At 37.9% G+C, this 20,963-nt stretch overlaps 1 protein-coding gene and 1 non-coding gene across 2 annotated transcripts in view; one reads left to right on the forward strand and one right to left on the reverse strand.

The window, feature by feature from the left end:
* The window catches only part of LOC122824643 (partitioning defective 3 homolog), a 370,755-nt gene that overhangs the window by 11,212 nt on the left and 338,580 nt on the right, over window positions 1-20,963 (forward strand). The gene's annotated exons all lie outside the window — the stretch shown is intronic.
* Window positions 17,339-17,410, reverse strand: trnaw-cca. The gene has a single exon. It is a non-coding gene; the product is annotated as a tRNA-Trp (tRNA).

The raw sequence follows: 20,963 nt of genomic DNA on the forward strand, positions 1-20,963 counted from the left end.
GTGTACGTTTTGTTCTATAGACAAATACTTTGCTCTAAGCATGATTACGGTGTTCTGCAAAAGCTTCTCTGTGGTTTTTCATGTTATGGCCACAAACTTCAATGAATTTCATCCAGATTTTATGCAGTCAACCAACACAACATCCTAATATTTTCTCTTCAGAAAATTGAGTAACTTACGAACAGGTGACTTCTCAGAGCAACTTGTGAAACACGGTAGTGGTAGTAGCATCATGCAGTGCAGTTGCTTTTTTATTTGTGGGGCAGGGATATGGGTCAGAGGTGATGAAGCAGACTGAAGACTGCCAATGACATCTTATTTTTAATTTGTAGAGTCTTTCAATGGAATTGGATTTTTCTTTTGTGGACAAAAAAATCTGAGGCAGGTCTGCTTTGGAGCACATGGTTGGGACAGCTGGCCAGTTTGCCTTTGGATGCAACAGAGCAGCTTGAATTACAGCACACTCAGGGGTAGAATGACTGCCTTTCCTCACTACATCGTTAGAAGACTGCTTTATCATCAAAGAGAATGCGTAGTTATTGGTTCTAAAGTAAGGATCAATACAAGTTTAGGTCAATGACTCCAGCCCTAAAGCATTTGACTAGAAGACAGTACCTTGAAACAATCAGCTTGCCTTTCTGATCTGTATGCTCGTCTGTTCAGAAAATGCTGTGAGGATAGACTTTAATGCCCTGCACTCTAATACTCTGTCAATGCATCAATACTTCCCCAACTACTTTTTGTTGTTATTATTTCAATATACACTTGTTCTTCCATCCTTATTTACCAGATACACACCCATGTCATGACAGAGTAGTCCATGGAGAATAATAGGTGTTTTAGGAAAGCTTAGCGTTAAGTCTGTTTCATGCAATTCCTTCAACCAAACTGGTTGTTTGGTAGGTAGAGTGTAGAAGTCAGGGGAATACCCATGACAGTAACCAACACAACATATCGTCTTCGTAGTAGATTCTCCTTTTTTGTGTGCCACTTTAGAAGTTTCAATGTATTGTGGTTTTCAGAATAGTAAGAAATACAAATAATTATTTCTGAATTCCAAAAACACCATACTGTGGTTCTCTTGTGGCTAAATCTGAAACATTAAAAACAGGCCCACTCAATGCATGAATCCATTGTCAACACAGACTTGTTCTTCCATAGTTCCTACTGCCTATCTCTGCAGGTCATTGGGTGAGAGCGGGGGTACACCCTGGAGAGGCTGCAAGTACATCGCAAAGCAACATAGTGACCTACGACAATTTAGATTTACCAATCATCTTAACAAGAAGCCGGAATACTCATAGAATGCATTCATGCATAGGTTAAACTTGCCAACTTCATGCAGAACCTTCTGCTGTATGGTAATTGTCATGCAGCAGCCACACCACTGTTCAACTCTCATTCAATACAGCTCAACTCAAAGATGTTTAAGAAATAAAAAGAAACAACAAAAGTTGACCAAAGTGTGGAACAAGCCAACAAAAGCCTGGCTTTTGTTGAGTAGTTGGTACCTAGACTAGGTCTTATGTCCCAGACAGTAAGGGCCAGCATGATATTAAATGTATTTCACACAGTAAGGGCTGGTATTAGGCTTCATTTTGGTGTTGTAAAGGAGAAAACTTCTTCAGCTTCCCAGTGCGTTCTTCCAGGCAGCGTTCACACCTCCAATTTTTTATGCTTAACACGTTTTAACAAGAAGATTTCTTAACTTCAAACACACAAATTACTGTGCTGTATAGTAATGGTGGAGCACAATTTTATAGTCAGCAACGGTTTCTACTTATTGACGTGAAGTTTGACATGCATACAGAAAGCTAGCAAACTGTTAACAGCTATCATGTGGAGTACTTCTTTAACCTGCCTGTATGTTTTTAACATACAGGCAAACAAAGTACTTAATACCTGGTCCGGTATTAAGTTCTTTGTTTTTATTAAACATAATCTAATACTATAAGTATTACAGATATAACAATGTCATCTGAGGTAGTGGTTCTTGACCCAAAGTCAAAGGTCTAGTACTGCATCTTGGGGCTTCTTGTAAAGAGAGGGAATAAATAATGAATAGTATTTCAGTCTGTGAAACCTGTTTTCTTTTCATCTGCCACTCTTACATGTTGTTTGTTCATATTAGCATGCATCAGCAAATTTAATTACTCAGCTAAAGTTAGAATTAAGTCTATTAAAACACAAAGACACCATATAAACTATGTATTTTTTTCCATTTAAAATCAACGGCATACTCGTTTCACAGAACCTCAGTTACAATAAATGCCATTCAGCACACCAATGGCATTAATTGTGACCACACTGACCATATAATTGTGTAATTTCACATTTCGAAAATAAATTTGCTTAATGGAAACAGGGCAATTTTGACCTCTTGTAAAAAGTTTTGCTGATAGAATGAGGTGTTTTCTTTGTAGTATATCAAAAGTTTTCAAGGGCCCAATGCAAAATGTGCCTGGCTGTTATTATCAGGCAAACTAGTTAAGGTTTCTATTCAGGAGGACATGATACAGTTAGTTGAGTGCAGTTTTAAAACCATGTTTATTTTAGTAGTAATGATGGGTAACAGTCCTACAAGTTTTATTAGGACTTTTGTGTCTTTTGCAATAAGAAACATTTCCAAGCAGGAACACTTGTCTTCGCCTTCTTCCCCACAGTGCAAAACAACAGATGGAAGAGGGCCAGGGCTGATTACTCTATGCCCCACACAGCTGAAAACCAAATAGAGATAACTGCAAGCCAGAAAGAATCTATTTCATAAATTGGACCATTAAAAACTCAAGAAAACCGTCTACCAGTAATTGGCCCACTACTGGTTGACAGCAATGCTTTTGGTATGGCATACATGATGGAGGTTCCCGCTCAAATTCCATTTTATTTTAGTAAATATTCCTTGTTTTTCCTCATCTCACATCTCTGTGAAATGGCAATCTGTGTCTGAAACTATTCAAATTGGAGCAAGTTGCAGCATAGGCCAACTATGTGGTTTGTAATGTTTCGACACGCAGACCATGCCAGGCTTTCTTGGGTGTGATCCACTGTTTTGTTAACAGCATGCATCAGTTTCAATGCACTTTGTTAGCGCCGCGGAAGCTCACAGGGTTTGTCAAAACATTAACAACCAGCCTGTATTTTAACAAGGGACACCTAATGCATTTCATCTGGAGCCCTTTTTTTTCTGATAATGTAAGACGTTCACCTCTGCCACATTGTGAGGTTGTCTGGTTTATAGTGGCACAGCTGGGATTAATGCCTTATCCTTGCCTAATACATACTGAAACGGTTCCAAAAACAGCTTGCCAGCAGAGATAACACTCCAGCAGCCTTTTTATTTAAACTGTTGCCAATCAGACTTTTATGGCCTAAGAAACGCAGGTGGAGCTAATCACTGGGGGGTCCTGTTGGTCTGTTCAGTTCAGTTCAGTTCAGTTATCTCTGCAACATAAGAGAGTAAAAGTAAGTATCTTCTTATTTTTCTTCTGTGATTTTACTGATGGTTGTTAAAGTAAGTATTGACATGAAATGGTTATTTTAAGAATACACCTGGACAGGATACAGCCCTAATGAATATCATTAATCAGACCAGTGGCTTTTTTTTTGTTGCAGCAGGCCTAGTTGCTTGGACAGTGCTAGCTTTGTAGTACCTAATTTGCTTCCAGCACATTCACTTTTACTTGTGCTTCTTCTGTCTGACAAAAATGTAAGTCCTAGCTCTTCTCTTAACTTACTTTTACCTCCAGAAGATATGTAGCCTTTGTTGACATTTTCCACGAGCTAGAATGCTAGCTTTTTCACAGCACTGCTAAAGATGCTAGGTTCTACTAAGGGCTCACAACTATGTTTCTCTTTTAAAAATGTAATCTTGTGCTGTTTAACATCACAATTTACCAACATGAAAAGCATTATTTAACAGTTGTGCTCTATTTTATTCCAGTGTTCTAAGGTTTAGTTATTTTGACTGAAAATTAATTAAATAAGGCCTGGGCTTATGCAATTTATATTTAGCTGTTCTCCAACTGTAAATACAGTAAAATAAAATAAAATAGTGAAGTCTTGCAAAGTAAATTTTACTTCTAAAATTGCAATCTTTACTCTCAATGGTGTGTGAAGAAGAAAGACAGTCCTCTTACAAATCGACTCCTAAAATGTCTGAGTGCCTATTTGGAAGCTTTTGACTGGGCTAATTGAGATTTGAAGGATTTCTTATGAAAAGGCAAATTTATCAAAGTGTTTTTCTGTTTTTCCTCATATTTTGTTATCTTTTGATCCTAATAATTTGTCCATATTTATTACTTAAAGCACCGCTCTCTCGTTAGTTGCTAAAGAAAGCTCTTATAAAACTGTCTAACCTGTTAACCTTTATTTTCATTTAGCATATTTTTCAGACGTTCAGCCTAATACTCTAAGGCCTATCCTTATCCTAATTCACAAAAGCGTTTGCAACATAAAAGTAGGACTAATTTCTCCTCAGCCGGTCACCTGATTTTTCAGCTTTATTGACTGACTGGAAAAAGCGCTAGAAGTGCCAATGTCAAACGCTGTTGTAACACAGACATTTGTCGCTGATTTGGATTCCACTGCTCTGAGCTCATCTTAGTTCACTAAGATGTACTTTCATCCCTAATCTGGGTATCAGCATCTTAATTTCAGCATAGACCTTGCGGTTTTTGCAGATGAACTTTAAATTCAGCCCATCTGGTTTTAATGGCCGCCATAGAACGTTTGCGTGGAGAATTTCACTGATGAATATGTAAAGTTGCGGATTTATCTGCGCAGCATAATTTCCTAACCAGACATTTTTCCTGGTCACCGAACATGCTGTGGGATGATAAGTCTTTGCTTGGATCATAAATTTAGGTCATTTGGTCCAGGCGAAGGAAGTAGAACTCTGTAGAAGTAAAATTAGGATCAGTGTGTTGTTCATGTTGACCTGTTTTGTTTTTTCATATATGGTTTGGATAAAATGCACACTGATTCAGACTCTTTATATCTGCATTTTAAAGCATATTGCCTGAAACTAAAAGATGGCTTAGCAACAAAATGAGTAAAAATCTTAAAATATATGAAAAAGATGTAGTTGTATATGGCTCAAGTCATATTTATTTATAGCAAATTTGAACAACAAAGTAATTCAAAGTGCTTTACACCATAAAAACACAATACCATAGCCAATTATGGAACAGCAATAAACATTACACTTTGTCCAATGCCATCGTCAAGAAAATAAATATCAAATATATATTAATCTAGTTCAGTTTTTGGCTTGATTTATAGGAACTCAGTGTTTTGACTGTTCTTGGAAGCTTGTTCCAGGTTTGTGGTGCATATAAACATGCTACTTCTCTGTGTTTGATTCTGGGGATGCAGAGCACGCCAGACTAAGAAAACCTGAATGATGTGGAATGTTGCTAGAACAGCATGTCTTTTGTATTTTGATGCTAAATTGTTCTGTGATTTCTAACCAACTTTAAAGTGTAGTTTCTGAGCTAGAGGGAGCCAGTGTGAAGATTTTAAAACTAAGATGATGTGCTCTATTTTCCCAATTTTTGTGAAAATGTGAGCAGCAGCATTCTGGATCAGCTGCAGCTGTCTGATAAAATTTTCACGCACACTTGTGGGGGCACTGTTAAAATAATCAATACGACTAAAGATAAACGCACAGAAGCGTTTCTCTAGATCTTGTTGGGACATTAGTCCTTTAATCCCGGAAATGTTCTTCAGGTGATAGAAGACCAACTTTGTCACTGTCTTTATGTGAATCTGAACGTTCAGGTTTGATTCCGTCACTAAACCCAGAATTCAGGCTCGATCACTAGTTTCTGGCTGTAATGACTGAAGCTGTGTGCTGACTCTGGATAATTTCTCTTTAGATCTGTAGATGATGACTTCAGTATTGTTTCTGTTCCTACGGAAAAATGTTGTGGCACATCCTCACATTGGTTATCGATTTGGCTGATTTAAGGGTTTGATGAGAAACAATGGCTTTTCTGTAGCTTTTGTAGTGAGAAGTGTTGGCCGGTGATGACAGATCAGGTCCTGCTCATCTGTTTTCTTAGACAGAAGATCCTGAATGGCCACAGACAGAGCAACATTCTCACAGCCTATCATTAAGGATGGGTTAGGCCCGAGGGAAGGATAAAACCTGTAGAATCTGTTTCCTGAAAACATATTTCCCAAAACCAAAGCTAAGAAAATCTGACCAGAAATGATGGCTGCTAAGTTTCTGTCTTGGATACAATAAATAAAAACATTAAAAAAAAAAAAGTGTAACAGACACATACTATATTGAATAATATTTTCACTTGAGACTGGTGTTCCAGTTGGATGGTAAAACAGTAAAAGAATGTGTACTATTGTTAGAACATGGTGCAAAATGAGGGCATCTTGGTAACTCTTTGGACTTGTAATGTACCATAGAAGGACATAATTTAGATTTTATTTTGATGGGTATAAAGTCTGTACAAAAATCTGTAAATGGATGCCTGTAAACTGCGTATAACCTCACTTTAACGTCTGTAAAAAATGACCAACCAGATTTAGGTGGCCGATTTTCTCTGGCTTTTATAAAGCTGACATCTGTACACCAGTTTTAGCAGTGACAGCTAAAATCAGGGCAACACGCTTATTCGGAATACATGCGACTTCAGTATTTGATTAACCGCAATTTTTCTTGTTTTTCTCTTTTTGTGTTATCGAGACGGTCGCAGCATTTTCCATGCATTTAATAAATGCAATGAATAAATGAACCACATACAAATCTCAAAAGCATTTTGTTTGCTTTTACTTAATTTTATCCCTTAACTCCTCGTCTCCAGATCTTGGAAATTACAAACGTGGAGTGAGTCTTATTTAGAGAAGTAACTTCCACACCCAGAGGAGTGTTGTAGTAAGCTGCACTAACTGTTAAAAAAAGTGACTTTTGGGTTTCTAAATTTAGAACTGACCAAGCTGAAACACCTTGGCTTTACCATATGTTGTTGCAGTCACTACGTAGCAGTGGTTATAGTGTTTGACTGGCGCTCTGCTGACTCAAGGTCTTTTCGATTATATTCTGTTTTTTCTGGCGCATAACCTAAACGGTAAGGTTTAGGTCAGCATCATTCACTTTTGGAGTAGCTCAGTAAGACACAACACTCTTTGCATCATGGATTCAAGATCCTTTTGTATGTGTTTGGGGAGAGCTGAGTTTTTTTGTTTTGTTTTTTTTTTTCTCTCATGTGCACACTGTCAGGTTTTAGGTGAAAGACCTGGTTTGGCCGGTTTGTTCCCTACCACGTCTGTCAACCAAATAGCTTCCCCTGTAATACTCCTGTTTGTATATGATGACTGAGTAACGCTTGAAACTACCTCCTGTTTTCCCAAGAAACACTTACAACTCATCCCTTTAACTCCCAAAAAATCTAAAAGTCTTCGCCAGAGTGCTGTTAGATTAATAAGTGTAGAGTTTGTTTTAGCAATGCTGAGTCACTGATGATGAAAACCCCCTGATGTTCCTGATTGAGATTGTACGTTTTAGTCAGTCGGTGAATCAAAATGAAGACACGACACACAGATAATAGATTATTATCACAGATTATACCCCAGCTCTGTCAACAAGGTGGATTTAGATTCTGTTCTAAAGAGCAATCACTAGAAAAAGCTCTGCTCTCTGACGTAAACACACACCAGTGCTTTGAAGTCTCATCTTTTCAGCGCAGTATTTACAAAGGGTTTGCTATTCCTTATCTCTACAAACAAACTTTAAAGCCTCTGCTGCCGTTTCCTCTCCACCGTATCCCTGATATTGCCACCACCAACCACAGATGCAGCACAGATATAGTTAGCGCAGAACAATGCCACTCTCTCCGTCCAGGGCCACTCCTTTCTCACCAAGTCTGCAACCGTGGTGGTCCTTTGGCACACCGACGTCCTCTTCCATCACTCCCTGCTTTTATTGTGCGCAGCCCGAGCGAAGGCAGTGGGTGGGGGAGGAGTTACGGCTGTTGGACAATGGGATAGTGGTGGGCAGTTAAACGGAGACAATGTGGCCCACAGTAGGGCTGGCACAAGAAGTGAGCGATGTGCCAAAAGATTGATGCTTTTTGGGTGGAATGCAAAATCTGAATCGTTGGATTAAGAGCATGTATGAAGAGCAGCTGTTAAGTCTTGTCTCGCATTCTCGACATGATCTATGTCAGGGCTTCGAGTGGATCATGAATATGAAGTTTTCCATCTGAGCTGAGCAGAGATGTCTTGTGTTGTCTTCAGCGTCACACTTCAGGTTATCAGGATATTATCTTTTGTTCAAATTGGTCACGTTTTGGTTTTTATGTTGGTGTGTTCTTCAGTTGTGACGCTAACTGACAAACGAATGAAGTGGGCACTTATTGTATTGTTTATCATTTAGCGCGATAAATTAGAATTTTGATTCATCACTGTGGTGATTAATTCCAATTAGTGATGGTTAAAATGCCACAAAACTGTCCTTACCACCAGGATTGATAGTTTTTACCATTTTCTGCACTATTTGTTCACTCAACAAATTTAGCAAATAAATTTGAAAATACATTTAATGTGTCCAGTTTAGATAACGCGTCTTTATGTGAATGGTGTCCTGAACGAAGAACATTACTAATGGGAATGTTTCTCAATAGCATTATTTTTGTTTGTGGGGCTACAATTGCTGTGAAACACAGTCAGTCATACAGTTTAGAAGTAGTAGTTATTGTCACTTATCGTAATCACAATAGTACTGCAAAATAACGTGATGAAACGTTAGGTCCTTATCGCCCGCCCCTATGTAAAACTGATATCTCTTGTGCTGCTTCGTATTAACATTAACCGCAAGTTGTTTTTCCAGCTTTTTCTCATGCCGTTTGGTCACAATCAATGAGAAGGAAAGTATTAAAGTCACTTTACATTACAGTCTTGTTTAAAATTTCAGCAGATCCTGAAATTATTCATAGTATGTGTGAGCTTCTTTTTCTTTCACCCTACTGTGACTTTGTCCCTAATTTGCTTGTCTGCAGCTACTGGGCTCATTAGATAAAAACCTTGCAGCAGGAGCCTCTGGTGATTTCTCTAAGCATCATATGTTCTCGTTTAACTACTACTTCTTACTTTTGTAGTATTCTGATTTTAACCCAGAAAAAAAACTTTGTTTCATGTCTTTTCTTTTTTTCTCCCCTCCAGGGGGTCTTTTGTGGGCTCTAGTGTCCCTTATATGAAAGTAGGCTGACGGGAAAGGGGGAAGACATGCGGCAAATGTCGCCAGGTCCGGGAATCGAACCCGTGATGGCCGCGTCGAGGACTCAAGACCTCCAAACGTTGGTCGCGCTATCCCCTACGCCACCACAGCACGCCCGTCTTTTCATTTCTAATACATTTTTCTCCTGCATTTCCCAACTGAAAGATTATTGTCAAACTGTTGCTTGTAATGGGGGACCTTGAAGTACTGCTGCTGTACTGAAAAGTGCAAATAAACGTTCTAGCTGCTAACAAGGGATTCTATGTATATTCTCTTTTTGTCTGCATGTGAGAGAAATTGTGCATCAGAGCAGGGATTGAAGTGAACTGATGCGACCCTTTACTCCAGAGGGTTCGGGGAGGGGGGGAGGGACATCTGATCCGCACAACAAAGGATCAGTGAAGAACAGAGCAAACATGGTAGCACAGGGGGAGTTGCGCACTGAGAAAAAGGTGCAATTGTTGACATTCTAAGTGCAGTTTCTTCAGAAAATTATAATAAACCTGGAAATTGTTAAGTTTTTGTCACTGCCCATTTTTATTTATTACACACAAACACAAATCAGTGAATTACTACCAAGAGGAAGAAAAAGTAGTCATTGTTTTAAAACATTTGGTATGCATTTGTAGATACTACCTTTGATGTGATAATCCTAAAGAATATGTAGTGTAGGAGAGGTTTTTATTTGGTCCGCACGGCGTTGCTGCTTTACGCAGAACAGATTAATGGACTCCAGCTGCGGGTAAGTTCTGCAGTAGCAGTGACGCTTAAAATGGGAAGAAAGAGTTTGGTGGAGAGAGGCGTTTTTGGTACTCGAGGCCAGTCACTCAGTGGTTTGCTCTAACTACAAATAACAGGCATATTTTGTGATGCGTGTCACACACCACCAGTGTTTATACATTTGGAAAACATTTTTGGTAGATGTATACTGAGTGAATTGTAGTTTAAATAGCAGCTATTGGCTGCTCTTGTCGGGAGTTGAGAGCGCAGACAGATGTTTGACACGTGAAGAGCTCAGCTGCACAACTCCCTGACAGTCTCACTAACATTTCACACAGGGCTTTTGCATTTCTGTGGCTTATGTTTTGCTTATAGAGTATCCATTGTTTGCTTTCTTTATTTCATTGTGTTTTTCGCCAGACCTGTTTGTTACTGAACTTGCATTCCTCCATTAGATGTGTAGACGTTCCTTGCAGTATATTTTGAAGTAAGAAAGCATTAACATCACTGGGTCAACCGCACTACCGAGGTCTATTTACAGGAAACAAATGGGACTGATGCGTTTACAGTCCTGCGTTAATAGGACAGAGCTTTTCAGCTATATTGAGGTTGTGACAGATTTGTGCATAACAATAAAACAAGCAAACATTTGGTTGATAAAGACAATTTTGTTTGCACACGTGTGTCAGTTGGTTTTGACAGGACAGGACTTTCACATCTGTGAATAATTTTTTTTATTTTAACCAACCGTGTGTGATCTTGTGTTTTGTGGTTTTGGTCTCCATTGCTTCTTTTTAATTTGGTCTGCAGCACGTAAACGCCTTAGGAGTATTCAGCATGCTTCTCTTTCTAGCTGTTGTTTAACAGAAGAGAGAGGCAAAAACAAATTCTCCAGAGATGAATAATGTAAACTGAAATGACACCCTTAACACTTGATACAAAATGAAAAAACAAAAGAATCTATAACATCATGCGATTGGTTCTAGTTAAAACAAAAAAAGATTTATAATCCCAAATGTTGCTAAAATATCACATATTGGGTTTTGCATCTACAATAATGATCTTTATAACATTTACTTATTATTTACGTTTTCCTGCGTACATTTTACCTAAAATCTAGGATAAACATGTTAAATTTCTTGAAGTAGTTTTCAAGTATAAGTAGTAGTAATGTGAGAAAAGTAGCACAATTATTTAAAACTAATCATATTAGCTCCTTTTTCCACTGATTAGCTGGCCGGGTAGCAAGATCGCAATCGACTATTTAACAGACATCCTGCTCGTAATTTGCTGACTGTGGTTTTTAAACAGCATGACCTTAAGATAAGAGATTTTAGTTCCACATCAGGACTGTCAGTATTTATTTATTTATTCATTCATTTATTTATTTTTACCAGATATCTTGCAAACAGTTACACTTACAACGGGAAAAGAGATGTAGTAAGCAGCCTCATACATGTATGTATAGATTTAATTTAGTAAACTGTAAATTGGATGGTTTCTGATACATTACATTTGCTGAATCTTATTGGAAGTCTGGTTTGTACGTTGAAGTGTTGACTTGTCTCTGCTGTGGAAGCCCAACTTTGGGTTAATAAGATTATTAGCGAACTACCAGGTAACTATGTGTCCTGGATATGTGGTGCTCTGTCCCGCTGACATGCGAGACCTTTTGAGAAGTGAGTTGAGTTCAGCTGTACTTCATTCTGAGTGGATCTCTGTTCTGCATATGTTGTTATTGGACCTACTTATCTTAGCAGACACACACAGTAATACGATGTTCTATCTCCGTAAACATGCAATAAAAGTGAAAAGTAATGTGTTAGTGTCATGGACTATTGTTTGCAGTTTTATTTAAAGTGGCAGGATATCCTTTGGTTTGATTACTTGACTATGATGTTCTAAAATACCCAGTGGAGTGAACAGTGAAGCTTTACTTTTCCATGAGATTTTTGTGTAATTTCCAAACTGATCCGATGAGACTGATTGTAGCCGATTGTAATTCATTTGTATTTATTAAATTATGTTCTGAATATTTTATTCCAGCCTAAATCCAGTGAATGGTTATTGATTATTTATAAGGCACAGTGGTGATTTCAAACTATGTGCATAAGAGCACATTGTCTTTAAAACAAATTTTAACAATTTAAGCTGTATTTAGCATCTGATTTTAGTGATTGGCACAATAAGCAAGGTTAGCATTACTAAAGATGCTGTCACACTGTTCCCTAGCTTTTCATATGGCGTTTTTAAAAATATGTTTGTGTGGAACACAAGGTTTTCCTCATAAAATATTCTGTCACTTATGACATGTTTTGGGGAAAAAAACAATGTTGTGTTCACTAGCGTGGTATTCTCAGTGTTCTGCTGCACCATGGCTGCTGTATATTAGATATATTGGACTAAGCCCAATGTTGGTCTCATCTGAACGGACAACCTACTTAAACACTTTGACACGTGAGAAACCTAACTGAGATTTTAACAGCTACTCCTCACTTTCTTGTTGCTACTGTTCCAGAAAGGCCAGATTTGTGGAGGACACAAATAATAATAATCAGCCATGTCAGCCGCTTCTCCCAGATGGGGTGTGGGTCTCTCATTGCGTTGTTGCCAGTTTCTCAATCTTCAAGTGGACCCCACTTACAAATTAGGCAACTTCCGAAGACATTCGTTTACATCAGATGTCTTTAAGGATTATCACTCTAAAGTTGGGTAAAGAGGGAGGACCACATACCACAGTTTTTTGAGCTATAATGTTTAGAAAAAGCGAGAGGACCGTGTATTCTTGTACGCTTGCAGGAAGACCAATGGTAAGAACAAAAGGAGTCATCTTTGATGTTCAATCGGACGGCCGCAGGCAAGTTGTAGGTGAACGTTTACTCTTTAATCGGTTTAATGATGTTTAGGTGTAATTAAAAAGCTACTTAACGAGTGCCTCCTGTGATAATGTCTGTCTTAATTTGTCAGTGAAACCTTCATCACAGCAGTGCATCCAGTACAGGCAGGGCCATAAAGCAGCGTTAGTGGTTTGTGTGAACTCACACGCTCACACTCCGACCTGCTCCTAGTATGCAGACCAGATGCTCGGCTTTCCTTGTTGGACTTATTATAAAGGGGGGGTGGAGAGGTACGCAGCTGTAGACTTAGAGTCTGAAGGTTTAGGGACAGCAAATCCACTACTCCAGCAGATCAAAGAGTTGGGAAGATGACTGCAGGGTTTATATCTACATATGATTCATGATCAGGCAATGTCGTATGACTCTATATATATATATACTCTATATATATATATATATATATATATATATATATATATATATATATATATATATATAGAGTATATATATATATCGAACCCGCGACGAGGACTCAAGGCCTACAAATGTGGGTCGCGCTATCCCCTACACCACCACAGCACGCCCAGATCATTTTTATTACCATTTCCTTCTGTTTTTTGAGAAATTTGAGACATCAAAACATTGACAGCTGTTGAACTTTTCTGGGTTAGAAATGAGATTATTTTCAAACAGGTTTTGAAATTCCTCTGTTTTAGTTAGAAATGTTTTTTTTTTTTATATATGAACTAACAACAAGCAGTAAATTCCAGTACGTGTTCAGATGAGGCTCGTTTACTATACTAAATCACTCAATTTTATTTATACAGCACATTTTAGCAACAAGGCAAAAGTACAAAGTCATAAATTACACCCTGCAGTGCACCAACTTTTGAGTAATAACCTTTTGGCAGGTACGAAACATGTTTTTCATTAAGCCCAAATTGTTTTTTGTTTCTTTTTACATATGTTTTCATTAGCTGTAAGCAGAAAATCAACATGATGAACAGAAATTAAGGCTTAAAAGCATCCACTATTAATGGTTCTCCTTGTCTTATGAAATCCCAATAAAATACAGCTGGTAACTATAGAACATGAAAATATTCAAGGTGTATGTCTTTGGTAGCTAACTCCTTGGGTGGAGCAGAGTAATAGTACATCTCAGTACAGTCTCATTTATTTAATTTCTTTAAAATATACGTAGCACCAAAACATTAAGGGCATCAAATGCAACTCTTTTTATACCTTTCGTTCTCTACGATGACGTACTCCAGCAGATAATTGCGTACAGTAGGCCTCTGGCGGGTGCAGAGCTGTAAGCGCGTGTGCAGCAGCGTCTCATATTTCTCTGTTTTGAGCTTGGCAGGCTGCAGCTGTATTGCATGGGCAGCACATAAATTATACACAAACCCTGGAAGAGACTTCACCTTAGAAAAAACCCCAACAAAACAAAGCAAAAAAAAACAAAAAAAAAAACATCGCATGGCTTCCCTCACAAGACAGCTGCAATCTTCCTACACATAAACTGTAATCACACAGTTCAAGCCTAGCATTTTGAAGCAATGTTCAGTCTATTTTAGCTGGATAAATCATACTAAAGTCTACTGAAAAGTAAATTTTCTCTGCTTAACAGTTTGTGGAAGTTCAACTCTGACTGAGTTGTGGTATTGTGAGCAGCGAAATATTTGAATAAGGCTGAGTAAATTTACACCTTTTTGACTGATCTAAGTTTTCAATAGCTGCGTTTCCATTACGAATGTGCAGAAACGATTGTCGGTATTCCATTGATGTCAAAATTAAAAGCAAAACTAATTCGGAGTTGCGGTGCTTCCATTAAATAAGAAATTAAAATCACACATGAAAAAGTGTGTTCACAAATTATCTCATTAAAAACATGGCGAGTCATCATCCTCCTACCACTTCCTGTCATCGTCTTAGTCTTTTCTAACTTTTTAGATAATGCTAAAATATCTTCTGTTGTGTTTATCAGTGCATCTCAAGATGGTGCTATTAATATAGCAAATTATTTGCATTTCTTATGGGATCTCAGGTATTTGTTGATTTTTAACTATGAAGTTGAACGTTTCTGACTTTTGAAACTTAGGCTTTTTAAAAGATTTTATTTCTGAGATTATTCTCAAAATGTGGTGGGTTTTTTTGGTGAAAATTTCCTCATTTTTTCTTTCTAAATTAGCCCTAATTTACTGTTGTACTTCTCAAATCTTTGAGAGTAAATAAAGACCGACAACATGCAAAATATTCTATATAAGGTAGAAGTTGAAAGCTTAAAAGAATACAACATTCAGCCTTCCTGTTATCTGCTGAAAGTCTTGTTCTCTCTCACAAGACTTTCAGTAGATAAAAGTCTTGAGAAAATGGCAAACTTAAAAACTCCCTTTGCTAAGTCGCAACATTCGCTAACTAGACAAAGGTGGGATAAAAACTTTCCAACCTGTCTGGTTACCGCCTCGGCCTGATCAAGATAAAAATCAGTTGATTCTGAACATCAGTCAGTTTCCCAGTGCAACTATATTTTGTTTATTTCACATGAATCAATTTGTTACTTCCCGACAGTTACAAAACATATGGAATTTAAAGGACACAAATCACTGTCCATATATTAGCAAAATAAGACTTTCATTTCATATGCAGCCACTGGTAAGATGCGGCTTGTGGTTCAGCAAATTCTGCTGAAGCTATGAATATTTTGGAAATGATAAGGAGCTTGTGGAGTTTGTGCATGTATGCGGGTGTGTGAATGTGTGCAGTCACCAGTTGTGACAGTGGTGTTTATGACACACAAGGGAGAACCTTCACTCCATAAATTGCTGCAATTATTGAGCTGTAGAGTCAAAACTCTTAGTGGGAGGTTGAAGTTGAGAAACATCAGTAATTCACGGTATTGTTAGTATTTCTAAAGGTCAGATGTCTCGGCATTGTGTTCAGACAGTTAAAAGTTGGGAGTTGGTAGAAATATCTCTAAAGAACTTGTTGCTCAATGTGTTTGCTGGTTATTACAGATACTTTACATTAGAACCGGAGCATAAATTACCAGATCATTTCATCCCTTCACTCCATGCCTTAATCTTAGCCAGAGGTTTTTGTGTGTGTTGTTGCTGCGTGGATCAGGATTTCTTAGTTAGGTTCCCGATGTATGCAGAGGTCAGAGTAGGTTTCATCTGTCAACCTCACGTTTTTTGTGTGGCACAAGTGAAAACTTCACCCAGAGACATTGTGATACACAGTTGTAACGTCTAGTTCGGTGCACTGGATGCATTCAATTAGTTTTTTATTAGCGGTCCTCTAAAGAAGCTAAATAGTGTTTTTATTTTTATTCTTTCTCAGTGCATATTGTCTTTCAATAGTCTCTCTTCCACTTAGACCTTCCTCTAATTTACAATAACAAACTTTGTGTATATCAATATATGTGATAGACCAAAGATACTTTAACATAAATTATTTACGAGTGGGAGGAAAACATGCAGATTCTCACATCAGTAAAAATCTGAAAAGTGTAGTGGGCATTAGTATTAACTTTTCACACATAATAAAACATTTTTTTGTTGTTGTTGTTTACAGAAAACTTAGAGCGTTTGTAAACACCAATTTCAATATGCTAGCATGGTGTTCCGTGAAGGTGTGTTCGGTGACGTGTAGTTTTTTTTTTTCTGCCTCGTATATGATTCTGTGTTTTGTTCATTTCCATGTGCCACGTTTTTCCAAGCCTCATGTGAAAGAAATACCAAAATATTATCAATGAATCAAAAGTTTAAATGGCAAAGTATGTTTGAATACTACCGAGTCGGGCAAGTAAATGTAAGTCACATTTACATCTACTTGCCCGAGTCTCACATTTGTGAGATTTTGCAAGGTTTGTGATGTGTGTAAAATTTTGACTGTCGTCATTTCCCCAACAGTCCAGGTGATATTTGAACATTCACAGTGGCTGTAGTTCCCCTGTGGTGGAGGCAGAACCTACCTGTTATGTGCTGGAAACTAGCTGTAGGGAAAGCGTGCCCCGTATCAACGGGGAAACTGTTCAAACTGTACTTTTTAAAAATAAATTCAACCAAAACTGCCAATTCAGAAGGATTTGTGTTGAATGTTTCCCCGTACACCAAGATATCTCTTCAGATTTTCCTCACTTATTTGAAAACCGTATCTTTTGTCAAGCACTGATTTAATATAAGGGCTGCAACTAACAATTATTGTAGTAATTGATTCTGACAATTAATCAGAAATGATTATTAGATCAGTATTTATTCAAATTATAAAAAGCACAAAGCCATTACTTTTGTAAGCTGCTTGCATTTTCATCATATTTCATTCCCCTTCTCGCTTTTCAGAAGAGAACACATTAAAGTCATCTTTGGATGATAACATTCATGGTCACAGTTAGTGTCTACTCATGCTCTGTGAAAGCATGCTGTTCAAACAGTTCCATCTTTACTGGATTTTTAAATGCATACTAAACCCACGCTGCATCCATCACTTTCTAATCGGGTTTGTTGTTAAATTCATTCAGGAGAGTTTCTGCGAGCGTGAAAAGCTTTGACCCCGACGTGATTTGAACACGCAACCTTCTGATCTGGAGTCAGACGCGCTACCGTTGCGCCACGAGGTCCTGTTGCCGACTCAGACGTGGGTAGTGATATTAGCCCAGTGGGAATAGCAACTCTAGCCGTTGCTGTAATAGTGCCAAATAGCAACACACTGGCACACGCTCAGTCTTTGTCATTTTCCCACTCTTCTCCTTCTGCCGTGATCCCACGAGGGCAGCAGCAGGCTTTGTGCCGTTTTCTTTTTGACAGGAACAGATAACCCCACTCTGCTACAAAGACATAAAGACGTGGAGACCTTCTGCTTGTCTTGATGTGACACAACAACAACCTCTCTGTTTCCCTTCACCTCTCACACTAGATCATCTAGGTGGTTACATGAACAGACAAAGGAGGCAGTCTTCTTGGGGGGGAATGAAGGAGTAATTAAAAAAGTGACTAAGAAGGTCACTGGCAGGGGAACAAAATGACAGCTTTCCAATTCTCATACACACATCGTCACACCTTCCTTATCTGCTCCCGTCTGCTCTGTTTACGCAAAATCCCTTCCACTTGCAGATGTATTCAGTTTCATAGTAGGGATTATGTTCATGTTAGGTAGTTATTGTCGTAATGTCTTACTTTAGCGGTTTAAGTATACAATCTGATGCTATTGCCACTTCTGTCATTAGTCTAGTTGTGTTTAGAGATGCAGCGATGCGATTTTAATATCTGTATTGGTCCCGATATTGAAAAAAAATTCTATATCAGGTGTTTGTGACTGTGCCTGATCCATAAGGGCAGATCTAATCAGGCTAATCTTATGCTTTGTGCTCTGAGCAATGCCGTACATTATATTTAGAATTCTTAATTGCACTTTCTTTGTTACATGTCTGACCAAGCTTGAGAAGCTATTGGTATATTTAAGTGTGCTGTACTGGTGGAGAGTTGTCGAATAAATGTGCAAATCTGTACATTTCTGTAAAAAAGACAAATAAGGGAATCAACTTTTGGCTCATGGTTGCTTCCTGTGCTGAACTGGGAGGAGAGGTCATGCTTCAGAGTGCTGGTAGTTGTTTTGTCAGCACTGGTTACACTATTTTTTTTTTTTTTTTTTTTGTTTTTTTTTGCTGTTTTTTTTTTTTTTTGTAAGCCATGCTTTTTGCAGTATATTGTTCTCATGTGTCATTGTTCTGACGTACATTCCGGACGCGACTTGTTCTGTTCCAGACGTGATAATTGTTCTTATTATCTATTTAATCTCAGTATTTTTTCCCCTTTGGATAAAATTCTTTAACACTGTCACACTTGATTAAGGTTACAGTGAAACATAATTCAGTGTTATTGTTGACTACTGTGATGATGATACCAGTTGCAATAAACAGCCTCAAAATGATATCTCTAATGTTAGTATTTCAGCCACTAAAATCTATAGACACTTTGCATGTTGTTGTTTACATCTGGACATTTTGTGCATTTCATCCAAAAGGACGATTCTTTTACTTGTCAGCCATAGTTGCACTGCCGTTTTGTTAAAAAAAGGACAATTTTGTTAAAAAATGTTGGAGATTTACGTATTATTAATTTAGTGCCATGGGCCACAGCAAAGGGAAAATAACACAGAAAAACTGTCAAACAACTCAGAACCATTCGTATTCTTCATTTTTCTCACTCTATATGTCAGCTACTCTACGCACAGACTCATTGGCATAGGAACCGACAACAACGCATCAGGATTCAACACACAAAACATGCAAACTTTTCCCACGCAGAGAACAGAACTTTCGCAATATGTTACAGTGTTATGTTTTGAGACTAGATGTTTATTTTGGGATTGTTCATAAATGATTACCTAATTTAAACACCTGCTCTACAAATGATCTGTCAGAATTTTTTTTGACCTTATCTAGCTTTCTTAGTGTTTACAATTAGTAACAAAGCACTACGTCCCTTTTTCTTATATATATTATGCATACATTTAAGTTGTTATGTTGACAACTTGACAGGTAAGGTCAATGGCAGTCATTCAGCTAGCAGTTTTTTGCCCTCTAACAGGGTCACATTGCAACTTGTCTATAAAAATTCATAAATAGACTACTTTCAAGTGACAAAAAAATGCATCTAAGCTGTCTTGCAGACAATGACAAATTACATTACTTTTTAAATAGATATTCTAGATTAAATAAAGTAAAGATTTTGCCAAAAGTTTGCTAAAGCAGATTCCGTCCACATGCAACTTCAGGCGTGAAAGTGCCAATGCTTGTTTCCAGAACTGCCAGAGCATAGATGGTGTGTTTATAGAATTCTATTTTGTGATTACAGTTCTACGGTTATCTGATAGTGGAGCAGTTTCCATCTAGCTAACACCCCACGGGTCAGAGAAATCTTCTGCCGCCACACCGACCCGTAAAAGAGAGTGGTGTTCTCTATGTGCAGACTTCCAGTGTTGTCAAATGGAACTTGACATTACACTGCAATAAATCACACTCTGAGGAAAACATAGGTGCATGTGTAAAGAGTTCTGATGTCAGAAGGGTAGATGTCTCCACTCTGTTATATAACGGACTGTTTTTTTTTTTTCGTTGGTCCCCCCCCCTTCAGAGATGTGGTAACAGTTTGAGGTTAATTCTTATGTTTGCTAACACTTTATCAGCTCAGTGCTGTCCTCCCTATACCAGCTGTTTCTATATGCTGCAATAATAGAAATGGCTGCACCACAAAGCTCCCTTTGTTAAAATGGTCATGTCCCTCTTTTCAGTTTCTCCTCTTTACATTTTTACCGGTTTCCAGTTCACCATTTGCTTAGACCCTGTCAGATGGAAGACTGTATGCAAAAAAAACTGTATGCTTCAGTACATTTCAACATTTCACTCTTACAAACATAACTTTAGGGGGCTTTAGTTGTCATAATTTAAGTCAGTGATTATTTCCTTTGGGAAATAGCCAATGTCAATATTATTGTACATAATTTTTCCAACTGTAAATGTCCTAAAGCACATTTTTTTTTAAGCTTGCCAACATGTTTTATTTGTAGGTTTGTGTAAAGTGTCTTGTAAAAGTGTTCATCACCCCTGAGCCTTTCCATCTTTGTGAACAACAGGCCTCGATCTACAAACTACCACAGAGCTATGAAGTTGAAGGAATAATCTTATTTCAGAATAATCTGAAAATGTGGCATGCATTTGTATTCATCCGTCTTTACTCTGATAAAGTCCAGTGTGACTACAAAAAGATTCTCACAATCATAGTGGACCAAAATTAAAGATCTAGACGATGCTCCTTTGACAAGTTAAGTAGAAAAGTAAAGGGATAGCATTGGTGTGAAATAATGTTTTAAGGTTATTCCCCTGTCAAAAATATGTCTGGAGTGTTGCCTTGATTTTATTTATTTTTTCACGCATATTTGAGAAATGTGCAAAACGCCTGAGTGAACCTAGCTCCGCCTTCGAGGATGAAGCTCCTCCTCGGAGATTCAGTTTCCAAGCTTCTGATGCTCCACCTCACAGATTAGCTCCTTCAGACTAGCCAGAAGCAATTAGCAAACACCTGGTGTAACTGTGCATCTGCTGAGCTCATATGAGCTTCTTCTCAGAAGAAGTAAAACAACTGAGGTTAAAATAGTTACTTGATTGTGCCCCC

The sequence above is a fragment of the Gambusia affinis genome, linkage group LG21, assembly GCF_019740435.1.
Source record: "Gambusia affinis linkage group LG21, SWU_Gaff_1.0, whole genome shotgun sequence".
NCBI classification, from domain to species: Eukaryota; Metazoa; Chordata; class Actinopteri; order Cyprinodontiformes; family Poeciliidae; genus Gambusia; species Gambusia affinis.